The sequence below is a fragment of the Rousettus aegyptiacus genome, unplaced genomic scaffold (genome assembly GCF_014176215.1).
Source record: "Rousettus aegyptiacus isolate mRouAeg1 unplaced genomic scaffold, mRouAeg1.p scaffold_m13_p_10, whole genome shotgun sequence".
Lineage (NCBI taxonomy): Eukaryota > Metazoa > Chordata > Mammalia > Chiroptera > Pteropodidae > Rousettus > Rousettus aegyptiacus.
Window position 1 is genome coordinate 62498323 of NW_023416285.1, and position 15711 is coordinate 62514033.

The 15711-nt window shown below is 39.9% G+C and overlaps 1 long non-coding RNA gene across 1 annotated transcript; it reads right to left on the reverse strand.

Moving 5' to 3' along the window:
• Positions 1-3103: 3103 nt before the first annotated feature.
• LOC118608680 lies at positions 3104-7879 on the reverse strand. Its single transcript, XR_004953111.1, has 2 exons — positions 3637-7879; positions 3104-3410 (listed from the first exon to the last, which is right to left on the reverse strand). It is a non-coding gene; the product is annotated as an uncharacterized LOC118608680 (long non-coding RNA).
• Positions 7880-15711: the final 7832 nt, after the last annotated feature.

Below are 15711 nucleotides of genomic sequence, written 5' to 3' on the forward strand. Positions count from 1 at the left end.
CCAAGAATAGTCATAGCAGCTGGGCAGATTGTATTTCCCAAAGATGGCTGCTGCAATCTCTCTTGTCTCACATGGTTTCCTATAATATTACCTAGAAACTCCTCACTAGGAGAAGTAGGCTCTGTGTGTCCTCCCTTTGAATCAAGAAGGCTTGTGACTCATTGTACCAAATAAAATGCTGTGCAAGTGATGCTATGTGACTTTCAAAGTTAAGACAATGGAGGGTAGCAGAATATACCAGCCCAAAAGATGCCACTTCGACATTAGGATTCATTTAAGCTGAAAGCAATTGAGGAAAAGGCAGATGTAAAAAAAGCTCTCTACCTTCTGTCTACTTGCCTCAATGCAGGACATAAATTTGTAAAGGTGCCCCCATCTCCTCTCTATCAGGAAGGAGGGAAGTTAATCACCAGAGACAACTCTAGACCTTATCAGCCAGCCCCAGCCCAGAGATGGCACTAGAGGAATCTGCATAACAAACCTCGCTAACACTAGCCCTTATCTCCCATTAGTTCCCCCATACGGTTACCTTCCCACAATTTGCCGTCCTAAAAACTTGAAGTCCTTTTTATTTGTCTTGTCACTTCTCAAAAAATGTATAGTTATTTTGTTAAGAAGCTGTGTAAGTCCAAGTTCTAACAACCCCTTGAGTTATCCATCACGGTGTTCTCACGTATATGTGCGATGCACATGTTAATAAACTACTGCTTGTTTTTCTATTTTTTAAAATTATAGTTGGCATATAATATTATATTAGTTTCAGGTGTGAAACATAGTGATTCTATTTTTATATACCCTACAATGTGATTGCAACGATATGTCTAGTAACTGATGATTACCTGTTACTGTGCGAACTAACTACGATATTATTGACTATATTCCTCATACTACAGTCCCATGATTTCTTTAGTTTATAACTGGAAGTTAGTATCTCTTATTCCCCTTCACTTTTTTTACCCATCCACCCACTGCCCAACCCTCTGGAAACTATCAGTTTGTTCCCTGTGTCTATGAGTCTGTTTCTATTTTGTTTTGTTTGTTTGTTTGTTTGTTTGTTTGTTTTGTTTTAGATTCCACAAGCAAGTGAAATTATACAGTATTAGTCTTTCTCTGTCTGACTGATTTCACATAGCATAATATCCTCTAAGTCTATCCATACTGTCACAAATGGCAAGATTTCATTCTTTTTTTATTGCTGGATAATATTCTATCGTGTGTGTATGTGGTATGTATATACATATTTTTACATATATATACATACATACATACATATATATATATATATATATATATATATAGAGAGAGAGAGAGAGAGAGAGAGAGAGTATATCAATAAACACCTAGGTTGCTTCCATATCTTGGCTATTGTAAATATGCTGCATGTTTTTCTCTTGTTAATCTGTTTTTTTCTCAGTCTAATTTACAGAGCCCCAGCCAATGAACCTAAGATGGGTGGAGGAAAAACAGTTATTCTTCTCTGCATAGAGAAAGCCATGAAGCTTCTATCTTGCTCTTGGAGACACTCATGCTTGGAGCTCTGAGCCACCATGTAGGAAGGCCAACTACCCTGAGACTATCATGCTGTGAAGAAGCCAAACTACAAGAGGGCCCACATATAGGTGACCCAATTGGCAGCACTTAAAGTCCTCTCAGCCCAGGTGCCAGACATGTGCTGGTGTCACCATCAATTCACCCCAGTCATTGAGTCTTTTTAGCGGAGGCCCCAGACCTGAGACCTCGTTTGAGCAGAGATAAGCTGCCTCCACAGTGCCCTTTCCAAATTCCTGACTTGCGAAAACTGTGAGCATGATAAAATGGTTGTTCTTTTATACCACTATTGGTAACGGCCCAAAATTAAAAACAACCCAAATGTCCATTAATTGTAGAAAGGATAAATTGCAGCATATTCATGTAATGGAATATTCTATGGAAATAAGAACTGTAGACACACGCAACAACTCAGATGTATTTCATAAATATCATGCTGAGCAAAAGAAGCCAAATACAAAAGAATACATACCATACAATTTTATTTATGTGAAATTCCAAAAGGGTAAAACTTACCTCTAGTGCTGGAAATCAGGGTCGTGTTAGAGAGGTCGCGACTGGGAGGGCATAGGAGTTGGTTTCCTGAGATGCTAGCAGTGTTCTGTTTCTTCACGTCAGGCCGGTTCCACGGCTGTGTTCATTCCATAAAAATTTATTGAGCTGTATACTTTTGATGTGTGTATTTTTCCGCTTTTAAGTTATACTTCAATAAAGATTTTAAAACATGCTGGCCATGACTCATAGATTGATTTCCCAACTCACCAAGAGATCGTGACTCATAGCTCTATGTGAATGGTGCCGCATCGAGCTGGACAGCACAGTGGCCAGCGGTGGTCTCACCTCAGACAGCCAGATTATTATCCCAGGTCAGTTGCTCAGGAATGAGCATCTCTAACACAAAGCCTCCTGCCTTCCAGAGCCAATTTCCCGATGCCTCACCTACACATGGAAAGACTATCCTTTCCCTTCAAGTCAGTATTGAATTGGTGTATGACCCTAAAAGAAGGCAGAAATAGATTGCTTTTTTTTTATTTAAAAAACTCAGACTTGGGTATTTGATAGACATGGGCTCTGAATGGCATGTGGCAGGTTAATTTAATTTCAGTAAAAATGTTTCTCTAGCACCTACTCTGTACTAGCATTTTATGTGTAAGATCTCATGTATCATCAGGATAAGTCTATACAGTAACTTCGCTCCTAGAACTGTCTCCATTTTAGAGATGAGAAAATTAAGAACTGGAGAGGTTAAATAACCTGCCAGAGTTCCCAGTTAAGTTCATTTAGATAGTGTTTATAAGTGTTCAAAGATAGAGCCTGACACATTACTCTATTTGTTGAATTGCCTGAATACATGGGCAAACTTCAAATTGAAGAACTGGCAAATATGAAACTAGTCAGCCAGAAGTGGAAGGAATTGCTTACTGATGATGCTAAAGATTCCTGACCAAGAGCAAAATCCGGTAAGGAATATATAAATCTGGGGTTTGAATCTCATCTCTCTCTCTTTGACTCATCTTTGACTAAGGTGAGTCATTTCTGTACTATTAGTTTTTTCCCCCTCCTACAGATCACTGCTTTCAGAGAAATGATTGTTAAGAGTTCTTTATCTCTTCAGATCTTCGTATAATTAACGTCTTTGTATCCTTCAGATCTCTGGTCAAATTCCACCTCCTCAGAAAGCCCTTTCCTAAAAAACTTGTCTGAAAGATGCCCCCTGACACTCTCTGACTCCTTTTATTCCTTTTTAGTTTTCTTTTAAGCAATTATCAGTACTTGAAACCATGTTGTTTATTTGTTTATTGCCTGTTGTCTCCAAAGCTTTATGTTCTTTGTTCCAACATCCTCAGTGCTTAGAGCAGTGCCTAGAAGGAATATATTATTATTAGTCTCAGGGAAGGAGGGAAGGAGGAAGAGAAGGAAGGAAGGAAATAGAGAAGGGAGGAGGAGGGGAGGGAACAAAGGGAGTTGTATAAAGATCTTTAAGAATTTTGAGATATTTAAGACTATTTTGGTAATAATAGCTGCTGTAAGAGGTAAACCCTCCAAAATATCAGTAGCTTAATACAAAAAAGCTTATTTCTCACTCACAAAATAGTCTAATGCAGATGTTCCTGGTAGGGCAGTTCTCCTCCAAGTAGTTCCGAGATCCAGGCTCCTTCCATATAACAGTGTGGCTCCCAAGGTTGCCCTGGGAGTCATCTCCCTTCCTGTTAGCTGGGAGGAATCCAGGGCATGAAGGATTATGAACGGGAGTTTTAATGGGCCAAGCCTGGAAATGGTATATATCACTTTGACCACATTCTACTTTGTACACTAAGTGCAAGGTTGGGACATATAGTCTACCTGCGTGCCTAGGAAGAGAAGGAAACAGTTTTGATGAAAGGCTAGCCAGTCTCTGGTTAAATAAGTTGGTCCCTGTGAAATATCTATACATAAATATTTTAGAGTAAAATAATTCAATACTGTATATTTGTATTTATAAAATCTGGAAACCATTAGTTTCAGAGAATTTCCAGAGTCTCCATCTATGATAAAACCATTCCCTATTTTTGAGAGCTGCCTTTTTATATGCTCTGGGGAGAGGAAAGAAAGAAGATATTTTAACTTGATTTTTGTAAAAATTCCATTTGTATCTAAATTGCTTTACAAGGGTGTGTAATATTTAAATATGAGCTATAGTTTTTACTTGATTATAAACCTGCCAGAGTTGCCCCCAATGGTGTGGATTCTAACAGTGTGGATGTCAAACACTGCAAAATATATTTCTGAGAGTTTGAAATCTTACCACCAGAAAAAAAAATGAATATTTAAAAAAAATTTCCAACTTCTAATTTAGGCATAGGTGAAGCCTGGTGTTTCTATTCAGATTGTCCATCCAGGTCAGAAATGAAGCAGGTCAAAATTCTTGTGCTGATCAGATTGCATTACCAGCATGCTTCTTTTCTAGTTCAATATTGGTCAAGACTATAAGCTCTGGAAGAATGACTTTTAGGCCATTGGTGAAAGGGTGATAACAGGAAAGAAACTAACATTTATTGAGGCTTATTCATCAAGACTATGTTAGGCGCTGTGTCCATGCACTTGACTTCCTTTAATACTGACAATAAAACCACAGGGAAGGTAGTGTGACCCGAGTTTTATTGGTCAAGACTCTTCGTCTCTGGGAGGCTAACTTACCTGCCATTCCGAGCCAGCAAGGGACAAAGCTTGGGTGTGAGCTGAGGTAGGTGCTCCGAAGCCCACACTCTTGACTAGACCAGACTGAGAAAGAGAATGAAAATGAAGAACTTGAGAAATGCACTGGAGACCAACACTAAGGAGTTTGGTTCCTTGAAATGCGATTACTCAATCTTCTCATTCCTAAGAAATCCCTGGAGATGATTAATTCCTTTGTAACTCTGTTAGCCACTAGCACTGAAGAAAGACTGAAGTCACTTGTACGGTTATTGTTTCAGATCCCAGCACCAGCTCACTAATGTTTCTAGCTCCTTATTGAAATCACCTTGCAAGGAGTTTTTCCAAACCAGCTGTCTGTGAGAGTAATCAAGTTCCAACCCCGATTCTGACTGGGAAGGTTTGGTCGCCCTGATCACGCCTCCATGGGAAAAAAATGAAACTGACAGATTAAGGGAGCAATTCCAAGAATAATTTTGGAACTCAATTTAAGACTGGAAAATAATTTTCCCTTCTTATTTGGGCAAGGAAAATGCCTCAAGGGCAATAAAAGCCTGCAGGAGAGGCCAGCTGAGAGCCCTTTTTCCTCTTCCCCTCTGCCAGGGCTTATGTCTGTACAACAACTGAACTATTTGCCACCTTCCTGAGTTTGTACTCAGTTGTTTATAGCAGACTGGGAAATACGTGGATTATTAAAATAAAAATATAAGCCAAATAGCAAGACTTTTGAGTGGGAGAAACAACAGCCTTTACAAGGATTTAAAATTCCAGCCTCATCATGAGGTAAGTTTTTTGAACCCTAAGAATTATATTTCGCAATATTGAATGCATCATTTTTGGAAAAGCCTCTTTTTTAGAAACTTCTTGGTTAATACTGTTTTTAAATTTCTTTTCTCACAGTCATTTCATATGGTACAAAGGAGATAAAGGACAATTGTGCTAAAATGCATTCCCTATAAATTGGTATAGTCTCTGTGGAATCTTGATGAAAGGTACATTGGCAACATTTATTAAAACTACAGTACAAAATTACAAACTTTTTGACTGAAAACTTTCACATCCAGGAAATTATATCATAAACATACTTGCACATGTACTGATATATGTACACAGTTATTCTGCACCATAGTTTATACAAAGGTAAGAGAGAACGGAAACAACCTAAAAGTCAACAGAGGACTAGCTGAACTAGTCACAGTACATGTATATAATGAAATACTATGCAGCCATCAGAATGAGTGAGGAAGCTCATATTTAAGTTACTGATATTTAATGACCTCTAAGATATACTGTTAAATGAAAAAAGCCAAACGCGGAACAGTATGGAAAGTGTAGACAAACATCAATTGGTATGGTGGTGGGGGGAGGGATATATATGTTTTTGCTTTACATTCAGAAACTACATGAGGATGCAGAAAAACTTGTAACAGAACTGAGTAGCTGATAAGATGAAAAATCTTCACAGTACATCTGATTTGAACTGTATTAACAATTTAAAAGCATAATTTTTTAATTGAAAAGATTGAGGATTAACACATGAAAAACAAGCATAACCAATAGTTTCTTTAATAATATGATTTGTTTTTCTTTAAAAACATAGTAAATAACAAGAATTGTGGAGTTATATGTTGCACCCTAACACCTGGGCATTTTAGAGCTCTCTTTACAATAACTTTGAATCAAAATCCAGGAGAAGATCTAAGGCCAAACTGTAAATTATATAGAAGAGAAATATTATGAAATTTCTAGATATTTTTATTGTCTCAAAGTATCTTTCCACAGATTGCTTATTAGTCGCAAGAAGCAAAAGAGTATACAGTGGAGAAACTGGACCACACCTTGAATGGATGATCAAAATTAACATCACTAATCAGAGGGAGACAGATACTTTGTGATACCCTGAAAAGGACACAAATCACTTACACAAGGAAATTTGAACTGAAGAGCATTGAAAAAATTGACCTGTGTTCTTTTTAAAATGTCAATGTTATGAAAGGCTGACTGTTCCATATTAAAAGAGACTAAACAGACATGACACCTAAATTCAGTATGTCTTCCTGGGCTGGGTCTTGCACTCATGGGAAATACAATATTATAAAGGATATTATTGGGACAATTTTTGAAATTGGATTATGGATTATAGGTAAAAGTAACATATAAAATATGCATATGAAATATTCTTCTGCAGAAGTACATATAATTGTAGTAAGAGGTAAAGGAGTATGTATGCAACTTACTCTCAATGGTTGAGAAAAAAATATGCAGAAGTATACATACAAACATATGTATATGTAGGTGGTGAATTGTAAAGCAAATGTGGCAAAGTATCAAAAATTGATGGATTCATTGTGAATGTACTTATTGCCACTTATTTAATCACTGATGGTTAATTTTATATTTGCTGAATTTCACCTCAATGAAAAAAAAATGGGTAGATTTAAGTAAAGGGTATAAAGGTATCCAGAATTTCTCTGTACTATTCTTATAAGTTTTCTATAAATGTGAAATAATTTCAAAATAAAAAGTTAAAGAATCTCTATGTACCATTTAGCTTCCAGGAAAATAGAAATCATAGTAGGTAGTTCTATAGAGAGAATTTAATTTGGAAATTAAATTTGGTGATGTACATGGTAAAGGACTGAAAAAAGCAAAGGAACACAGGTAATGTTTGCAGGTAGCAGCTGGAGAGGTTCCACGGAACTGAGACTCTGGCCTCTGAAGTGTATAGTGAGACTGGTTCAGGGAGCATAGAAAAAAATCTAGATGCTACAATCAGCTGCTGTTGCCCCTGCCAAGGTAAAGAGGCATTGTGGGCCAAAGTTCCTGCTTCCTCCTCTTGTCGTCAAGTCTCCCTCTAGTGTCCCCTGTTAGCAGAACTTAACAGCAGCCAGCTGACAAAGGAATGTAGTTTGTAGAGTTCCAGCCCCACTTTACAAAGCTCAGCATGAAGGTTTCAAAAACACTAGCATAAACAACAACGACAACAACAACAAGCAAAACATTAGTATATAGGACTTGAGGTACTTGGAAAGCAATTATTTCTGGTTTTGAAAGTGGCAGATAATAACTTAACAACAGGCACAGTCTACATATCAGAATTTTGAGATGCATATATAGCCTTGATGGGAAGAAAAGTCATAGCCTTAAATACAAACACTTATAAAGCTGATCCATGTTAAAGTTGCCACAAACACTGAATTATTGAACCATTACTTGTAGGGAAAACCCTTGTAGGTAATCCTCCTGGGAGCCTGGTCACAATATTTTTGTCAAACAATCAATACGTAACTTTGTCTAATGGGTGTTTATGTTTAAAGACATCCTATTTTATACATATTGTTGATTGGTTAACATTGAACTCATGTCCAACAGCACTACAACTCACTTCTGAATAAGCTCATCTAACACATGTATTTTCTCCTTAAGGCTCATCACAACCTGCTGGCATTTAGAGACACTAGGCAATACTTACACACTTACCTTAACATGGAGGGCATAAAGAGTAAAATTACCAGCAAAAAAAACACAAAAATGTGAAAAATGTGGTACTAAATAGACCGGAAAGGACACTCGTTTAGAGTATGAGAGGAAGTAAGAAGGAAGAACATCGCTGTATTCGACCTCAGCTGGAAACAAGCACTTCAGCCAACTCGATTTTTTTTTTATTTTTTTATTTTTTGCCATTCTGTGTGTGTCTGTGAATGACCTGGGGATTGACTGTATATAAGTGTGGAAGGCAGTTCTGACACGGCTCCTAGCGATCCCTGCTTCCTGGTGTTCAGACCTTTGGGCAATCTTTCTCCGCTGATACAGGCTAGGCTAGACCTAATGATTCACTTTTTTTTTTTTTTTTTTTTTAAATTATTTATGCCTACAGCACCTGGTCTTCCTAAGTGGTCTCCAATCCAAGTACTAACTAGGCCCGACCTTGCTTAGGTTCCGAGATCAAACACAGGGCTTGTTCAGGGTGGCATGGGCGTAGACCATGGACTGTGGCTCTACCGGGGTATGAACCCAGGACCTTCTGCCTGTAAAGCAGATGAGCTAACTGCTACACTATGGAACCACATTCAAATGATTGATCCATGGAACCACATTCAAATGATTGATCCACTTCCAATTAATAGAATATAGCAATAGTGATAGTTTGAAATTTTTTTCATTAAGTGACAACAGGGGAGGAAAAAAACCTTTTTCCTTCTACCCTTCTAAGTCCTCAGCTGGAGCATCTGTAACAAAAGACAAATTAACAAGAGAAAAACAAACCAGTTATTAACATGCATATCTCAGGAAAAGAGTAACTCAAAGAGGTGGCTTGGAACGCTGGCTTATATAGTATCTTCAGCAAGAAACAATACATTTGTAGGGAACTGACAGGACAAGAAACGTGGTTTCAGACTCCCAAGGGTGGCAAACTGTGAGAAGGTAAATATACGGGAAACCAATGGCAGGTAAAGTCTAGTTAGTAAAGTTTTTTACACAGATTCCCCTGGTGCCATCTCCATGCTGATTAAAGTCTAAAGTTGTCTCTGATAATTAAATTTTGTCCTTTTTGGTAGAGAGAGGAGGAAGGACATCTTTGAATATTTATGTTCTACCTTTAGGCAAATAGGGAAAGGCTGGGAGATTTTCTTATATCTGTTTCTTCTCACATGACTTTAGCTCAAAAAAATTTTTATTTCACAGATGCATATTTTGGGGTGACATATTTTAGTTTCCTTCTTATAAAAAACTGTGACTTTCATCTTACTAGTAATTTTGTTCCTGGCTCTTCTCTCATGGCTGCTCTGATGGAGAAGTCCATCTGTCAAAGAACTAGCATCTAATCTTGGACCAACAGCCAACAAGGAACCGAGTTCTACCAACGACCATGAGTTTGGAAGTAGTTCAGTCCCAGCTGAACCTGGAGATGACTGTGTCCTTCAACAACACTTTGATGGCAGCCTCATGATAGATCCTAAAGCAGAGAGCCCAGTAACTCTTGACTAGAATTTAAAAATGAGATACAATAGGACATAAGAATCTGAGTACAGAGCACATAATAACTATTATTTTCATAAAACTTATGCTTCAGTTATATGCATTTGATTATGTGTGCACATTGTTGCTGAGCAGAATATATTTCTCATTCTTTGTTCAGGTCAAAAGGGTTTCAACGCTACTAGGGCACAGGACTCAGGGTATATGGGAAGCAATTCTGTACATACCAATGGCTCCCCAAAGCACCTTTAATTGTGAGCCCTAACACTGAAACAGAAAGGTACGAGTTTCTCCATTAGCATGATGCCGCTACCTTATAGGCTTCAAACCCTGACTCATTTTTCCCAGAGGTTACCTTTCCTTTCTCTACCTGCATAATATCATTGACAATTTCCATCTGTTTCAATGATCTTGTATTTCATGGCAACTGCTGGACTGCTTCAGCTTTATCCACTTTAAAATTATGATTGTGTGTTTTTCATACTGAGATTTTGCTCATTTCTTGCTACATGGTAGATTCCTGAACTTTGACTATGTTATTTTTCCTTTAGTTTTAAGTTATACTTTTTTCCATATGGAGTCTATTTGCCTAACATATGGAAAAATGAAAGAAAAACACTGGCGGTCAAGCCATTTAACCAGTCTTTTGGTTTGCCCTTGCCTCTTACCTTAATTCCCTCTTTTGGCCCTTTTCTACTCTCTTCCTAATTATTGCATTGAGAAGGCCTTCACATCTCTCTCTCTCTCTTTCCACTCTGGGGGAAGCTAGCTGCCATGGTGTAAGTACCTCTATGGAGAGGCCTATGTAGCAAGGAACTGATGATACTGGCTAACAGCCAGCAAAGACCTGAGGCCTGACAACAGCCACATGAATGAGCTTGGAAGTGGATCCTCAGCTAGTGGAGCCTTGAGATGATTGTACTCCTGGCCAACAGCATAATTGCTTCTCTTGAGAGACCCTGGGCCAAACAACCCAGCAAAATGGTATCTAGATTCCTGACTCACAGAAATTTTTACATAATGTTTATTGTTTTAAGTAGCTATGATTTGAGCTAATTTGTTACACAGCAAAAATAACTCATACAGGGGCAAGTTGCCCAGTGTTTGAGTTTTGGTTGAAGGCATGGCACAGCCTCCATCATGGGGGTTGAAAGGAGCCAGACAATGTCTGTCCTCAATTTCCAATGAGCATGGGCACACATGAGCACATGACTGAAGCTCAGCCTATCCAGGAACGGCCTGGGATATAGTGACCTAGAGATGTAGGGATGGTTGAGGAATGAGTATCCCAAAGCAGAGGTACCAATGGCAGCCTCCTAGCCAGACTGTTCCTACAGTGAATCTTAGTCTCTGGTCTTCAATTTTCCTATTTATAAAATGGAGATAATAACAGTTCTTATTATGTAGGGTTGTTGTGAGGATTACATGGATTCGAATATGGGAAGTGCTTAGGTAAGCACCTGGCAAACAGTAAGTATTATTTTAGTGCTGACTTTTGTTATTATTATTTTATATATGGGGAAACCAAGGCCCAAAGAAGTAAAGTAATTTACCAAGATTGGAACTCTTACTAAAAACTGAGATGGAGTATATGAAAAAGGGGACTCCTTTTCCTCTTTGCTCTAAGGGAACTTGTAGAAAGATGATCTAAAACTGGGAGATGTTGCTGATGAAGACAGAGATCCAATGGGAGAGTTTTGAATAGCGATGTAGAGTCCTACTTTGCCACCTCGAGTCATTAGGTCTCCCCTACATGAAAGAGGCTTCAGATTCTCAGTGTAGTTTGCTTCTCCAGGGCCAAGGTGCTGACGCAACCTCATTTTGAGGAGGAGGATCAGGGCGTCCTCAAGTTTTCCTTGTGGGCTATTCCAAAAGGTTAACACTTCCTGGTGGCTTACTCTGTGATTAGCACTAGTCTACCTGCATGCTTTTATGCATTAACTCAGCCCAGCAACCTTAGGGGGCAGTTATTATCATCTCCATTTTATAGATGAAGAAAACGGAGGCTCAGAGAAGTTAAGTAACTATCCAAGGTCACATCGCCAGTGAGAAGCAGAGTAAAATCTGGGCAGTCTGGCTCCAGATTGAGCTCCTAAACACATTTTCCTGCTTCTCATGTGAAGAGGTTCAATCCTACTAACCTCAAAGCAGGCTTGTTCGAATGCCCAGTAACTACCTCATGTGCTGGGTCACTGGCAGGCTGAATAATGGCCCCCCAAAACACCCATGTCCTAATGTCTAGAACCTGTGACTGTTGCCTTATGCGGTGAAGGGGACTTTGCAGATGTGATTAAGTAAAAGATTTTAAAAATTAAAAAACAAATTTTTTTTCAATTAGGGTGAGATTCAATATAAATAGAATATTTTGAAAGGCAGTGATTATTCCAAATTATCCAGGTGGGCACTATGCGTAATCACAGGAGTCCTTATAAGAGAGAGTCAGAGAGGGATGTGAGTATGGATTGCAAATAGGAGACCTGAGGATGGAAGTAAGAGGTTAGAGTGATTCTGGGAAGGAGTCAGGAGTCAAGTCATGCAGGTGGCTTCAAGAAGTTAGAAAAGGCAAGAGGAGCCAGCCCTGCTGAAACCTTGCCTTTAGCTCAGTAAAACTGATTTAGGACTTCTGACCTCCAGAAGTATAAAAGAACAAATGTGAATCCTTTTAAACCACTAAGTTTGTGGTAATTTGTTACAGCAGGGATAGAAATTGAATACAGTCACCAATAATGCCTTCTTTCAGGGATAATGGCATTAGGGTAGAGATTGCAGGCAATCCTTTACTCCACCCCCACTCCAATCAGTTACCTATTGAATCATATGCCAGTTGCCCTCATTCCTTCATTTATGCATTCATTGAGTGCCCCTTAGGATCTAAGCATTATTATAAGTCTTGGGCCTATAATAAGCAGTAAGCAAGACAAAAATTCCATTTCCTGGTTTCCATTGTAATGAAGGAGCAGGTCCGTACACACAAAAACAAAGACAAATATTCTGAAGACATCTGAAGTCATCTATTTAGCTCCTGCCTCAGTCACCTCTCACCTGGGAAACCTCACAGCCTTCCAGCTGCATCCTCATGAAAGAATTCTTCATCCAGTTCCTATGTCTGTCAGACCCTGTGTGAGGTACCTTCATTCCTACAGTCCCCTCACCTCAACCAATGCATTCACCACACCACAGAATAATTTTCTTAAATGGTCATCTCCTTGAGGAATCAAGGCCAAATTCCTTAGCATGGCTCAAAAGATCCTTCATGCTTTGGTTCCTTCTCTCCAGTCCAGCCTCACCCCACACTCCCCTGCCTGACCTTGCCTTCCAGCCCAGCTGACCAAGTGGTGTTCCTTACCTAGGCCTTTGCTTGTTTACCCACCTGTCTCAAACGCCCTTCTCCATTTTGATTCCAGAAAGCCTTTTCAGGACCCCCAAATCTGGGTAGGTTTTCCATGGTAGTTGGGGAACATCCCAAACACAGCAGCTACCATATATAGTAGTAAAGTGTTTACATAACATCTTCCTCAGTGAACTGCAAGCTCCTTGGGAATAGGACTGTTCACAGAATCCATCTTGGAGTTGTTAGTGCACCTTACAAAATCTCCAGGCATGCAGTAAGCCTTCATAAATATTTTCTGAATGAGGCTGTGAGTGAGGACGTTTTACAAATTTAACCACAGGAGTGAAGAGAAAGAAGTCATTCATGAGGGCTAGGTGTGTCTAGGAGAATGTGAAATTTCAGACATGCTTCACGGAAGGGCCAAGGCTTGGCAGGGCTTTAGCATGCTGGCAAGCTGAAGCCGGGTGTTTGGAGATGAAGGTGAGCTTAGGAGGCTGGGGAGGCTGCTGAGGGAAGGAACCTTATCCAGGTTGAGGAAGTGGCTGCAGGCGGGAGAGTTTCAAAAAAACAGGAGGTTTTGAAAACCACCTGGGTGAGGTGTATGAGCCTTAATTATTAGGGTGTCAGAAAACTGTTGAAGCGGGATAGGTAAGTGGTTGGGCTTCAAAGATGAATTGGACTGTTAGATCAAGCTCCAGAAGAGCCACTTCTGAATGTACTGTCTCTGCCGATATAAACTAAACACTCATCCTTGGAGGAAAGAACCAGAATGGTTCTTCTTTATTTGGGCCAGGTTGCCCCAGGGAGAAAGAAGGACCCAGAGAGCAGAAGATATACTGACCAGAGCCAGGTGACAGTTGAGGCCCAGAAAGCTAAGTAACTTAGAGGTTTCCCTGAATCTCATGATTCTGTATGCCTGCAGGCCCTTTTACAGCAAGAAGGGAAGTGAGCATCTTCATTGCTTGTCTTAAGCTTATTTACTCCCCAGAGTTGGTTTTTTGGTTGCTGTACTTCAGAATATTTGCATATGAATGAGACATAGGGTATAATAGGTACCTTTCTAGACCAGAATTGGAGGAGGGTTGACCTTCAACTCTCCAGGAATCTTCACAGCAACATAATTGACTGCAGAGTTCATTCAGAAGATGGGCTGGGTGGGCCCCTAATAGTTTACTCTCTTTAAACTGTTATTAGGAGATAGGGGAAGATAAAATTTCCTCCCCTGCTCCCCTTTATTGTGGCTCTGCACAATGCCATTTTACAACATCCACATGCTCCCACTAAAGGGGCAGCCCCCGTCCTCCATTCGCTACCTTGTCGCGGCTGTTCGCAGCCTGTGACAGAATTCCGATGCCAGCCAAATCTCCTTCTTGTGTCTGTGTCTTCACTCCTTCATTACCCCCACATAATGTCATCTCACATCACATCTCTTCAAAGCATTAGCGTTGTCACCTCATGATGCAGCAAGTGCTACTAGTGATGTTGTTTGTGGAATTTTGGTCTAAAAATGTAACCCTACAGTGGCAGGAAAAAATAGTTAAATGTAATTACAAAGGTAATTGGGTAGAAAAGATTACTTATCACTAATCTATTCTCGGTTTACTTACTCCCTGTCAAGTTTTCACAGGAGAGGCACACAAGTCCTTTAGTTCCTTGAAGCTTGAGACTGTGTCACAGTTATTCCTTAAGCAGCCACGCAGTGGACATTCAGTAAACGCTTTTGTATATTTAGGGAGAAGTTGCCTGTATTCTCTGGGCCGACTTCCCCCCATTGACTTGGGTCTCACCCCTGTCCCCCACTTTGCCCGACCTTCCCCTGCAATAGGCTTTAGATACTGTTTTTTAATCTCTCTTTCTAGAAAAAGAATGGCTAGTTCCACTTCGGTCACATTATGAAACCTGTTTTCACTTTCTGTTACTCAGAGACTGTCCCCGCTACATTCATCAGCAGCCTCTGCATTGAGGAACCAGCTGGGCCCTGTTTAGTTTACAGCATGTGTCGCTGCTGATTTTTTCCCCTTGGACATGCATCCCTCATGGCTTCCCTAACAACACCCCATCCCAATTCTCTAAAGGCCATTTCAGGCCACTTCCCTTTCCCCTCCCTTGTTTCAGATTTTTTCGAATTTTTGCCAAGGGTTCTAATGTTCATCTCTCCCACACTTACCTCCCATCTAGAACCTTCCTTCTCAATGTACTCTGCCTGGACCAGTAGCAGTGGAATCATTGAAAGCTAAACTTGTTAGAAATGCAGAATCTTAAGCCCAACCAGCCACTTCCTGCATCGGAATTTGCATTTTATTAAGATTCCTTAAGTAACTCATCTGCACATTAAAGTTTAAGAAATGCTGGTTTATAGACCATAAACAATTGAGGACTTTTTGGACTTTACAAAATGGATTCCATGACAGAATGTTAATGATAGGAATGCCCTGAGGGTGTGACCGAAATGTACAAAACCACAGAAACGTCTCCCAGGACTGCCCCAGATAAGCCCCATTTGCAGGGGCCGATAAACATAAGGATCACACCTTGTAAGGTCCACATAAGCTTAACACCTTTCAGATGATGCTTAAGCCTGACTGAGAGTATCATGGCCGGGTACGCTGAGAGCCAAAGACTAACATTCTGCCTGTCTAGCCGCTGGCTTGGGACCCACGTGCAGCTATCCGCACCGC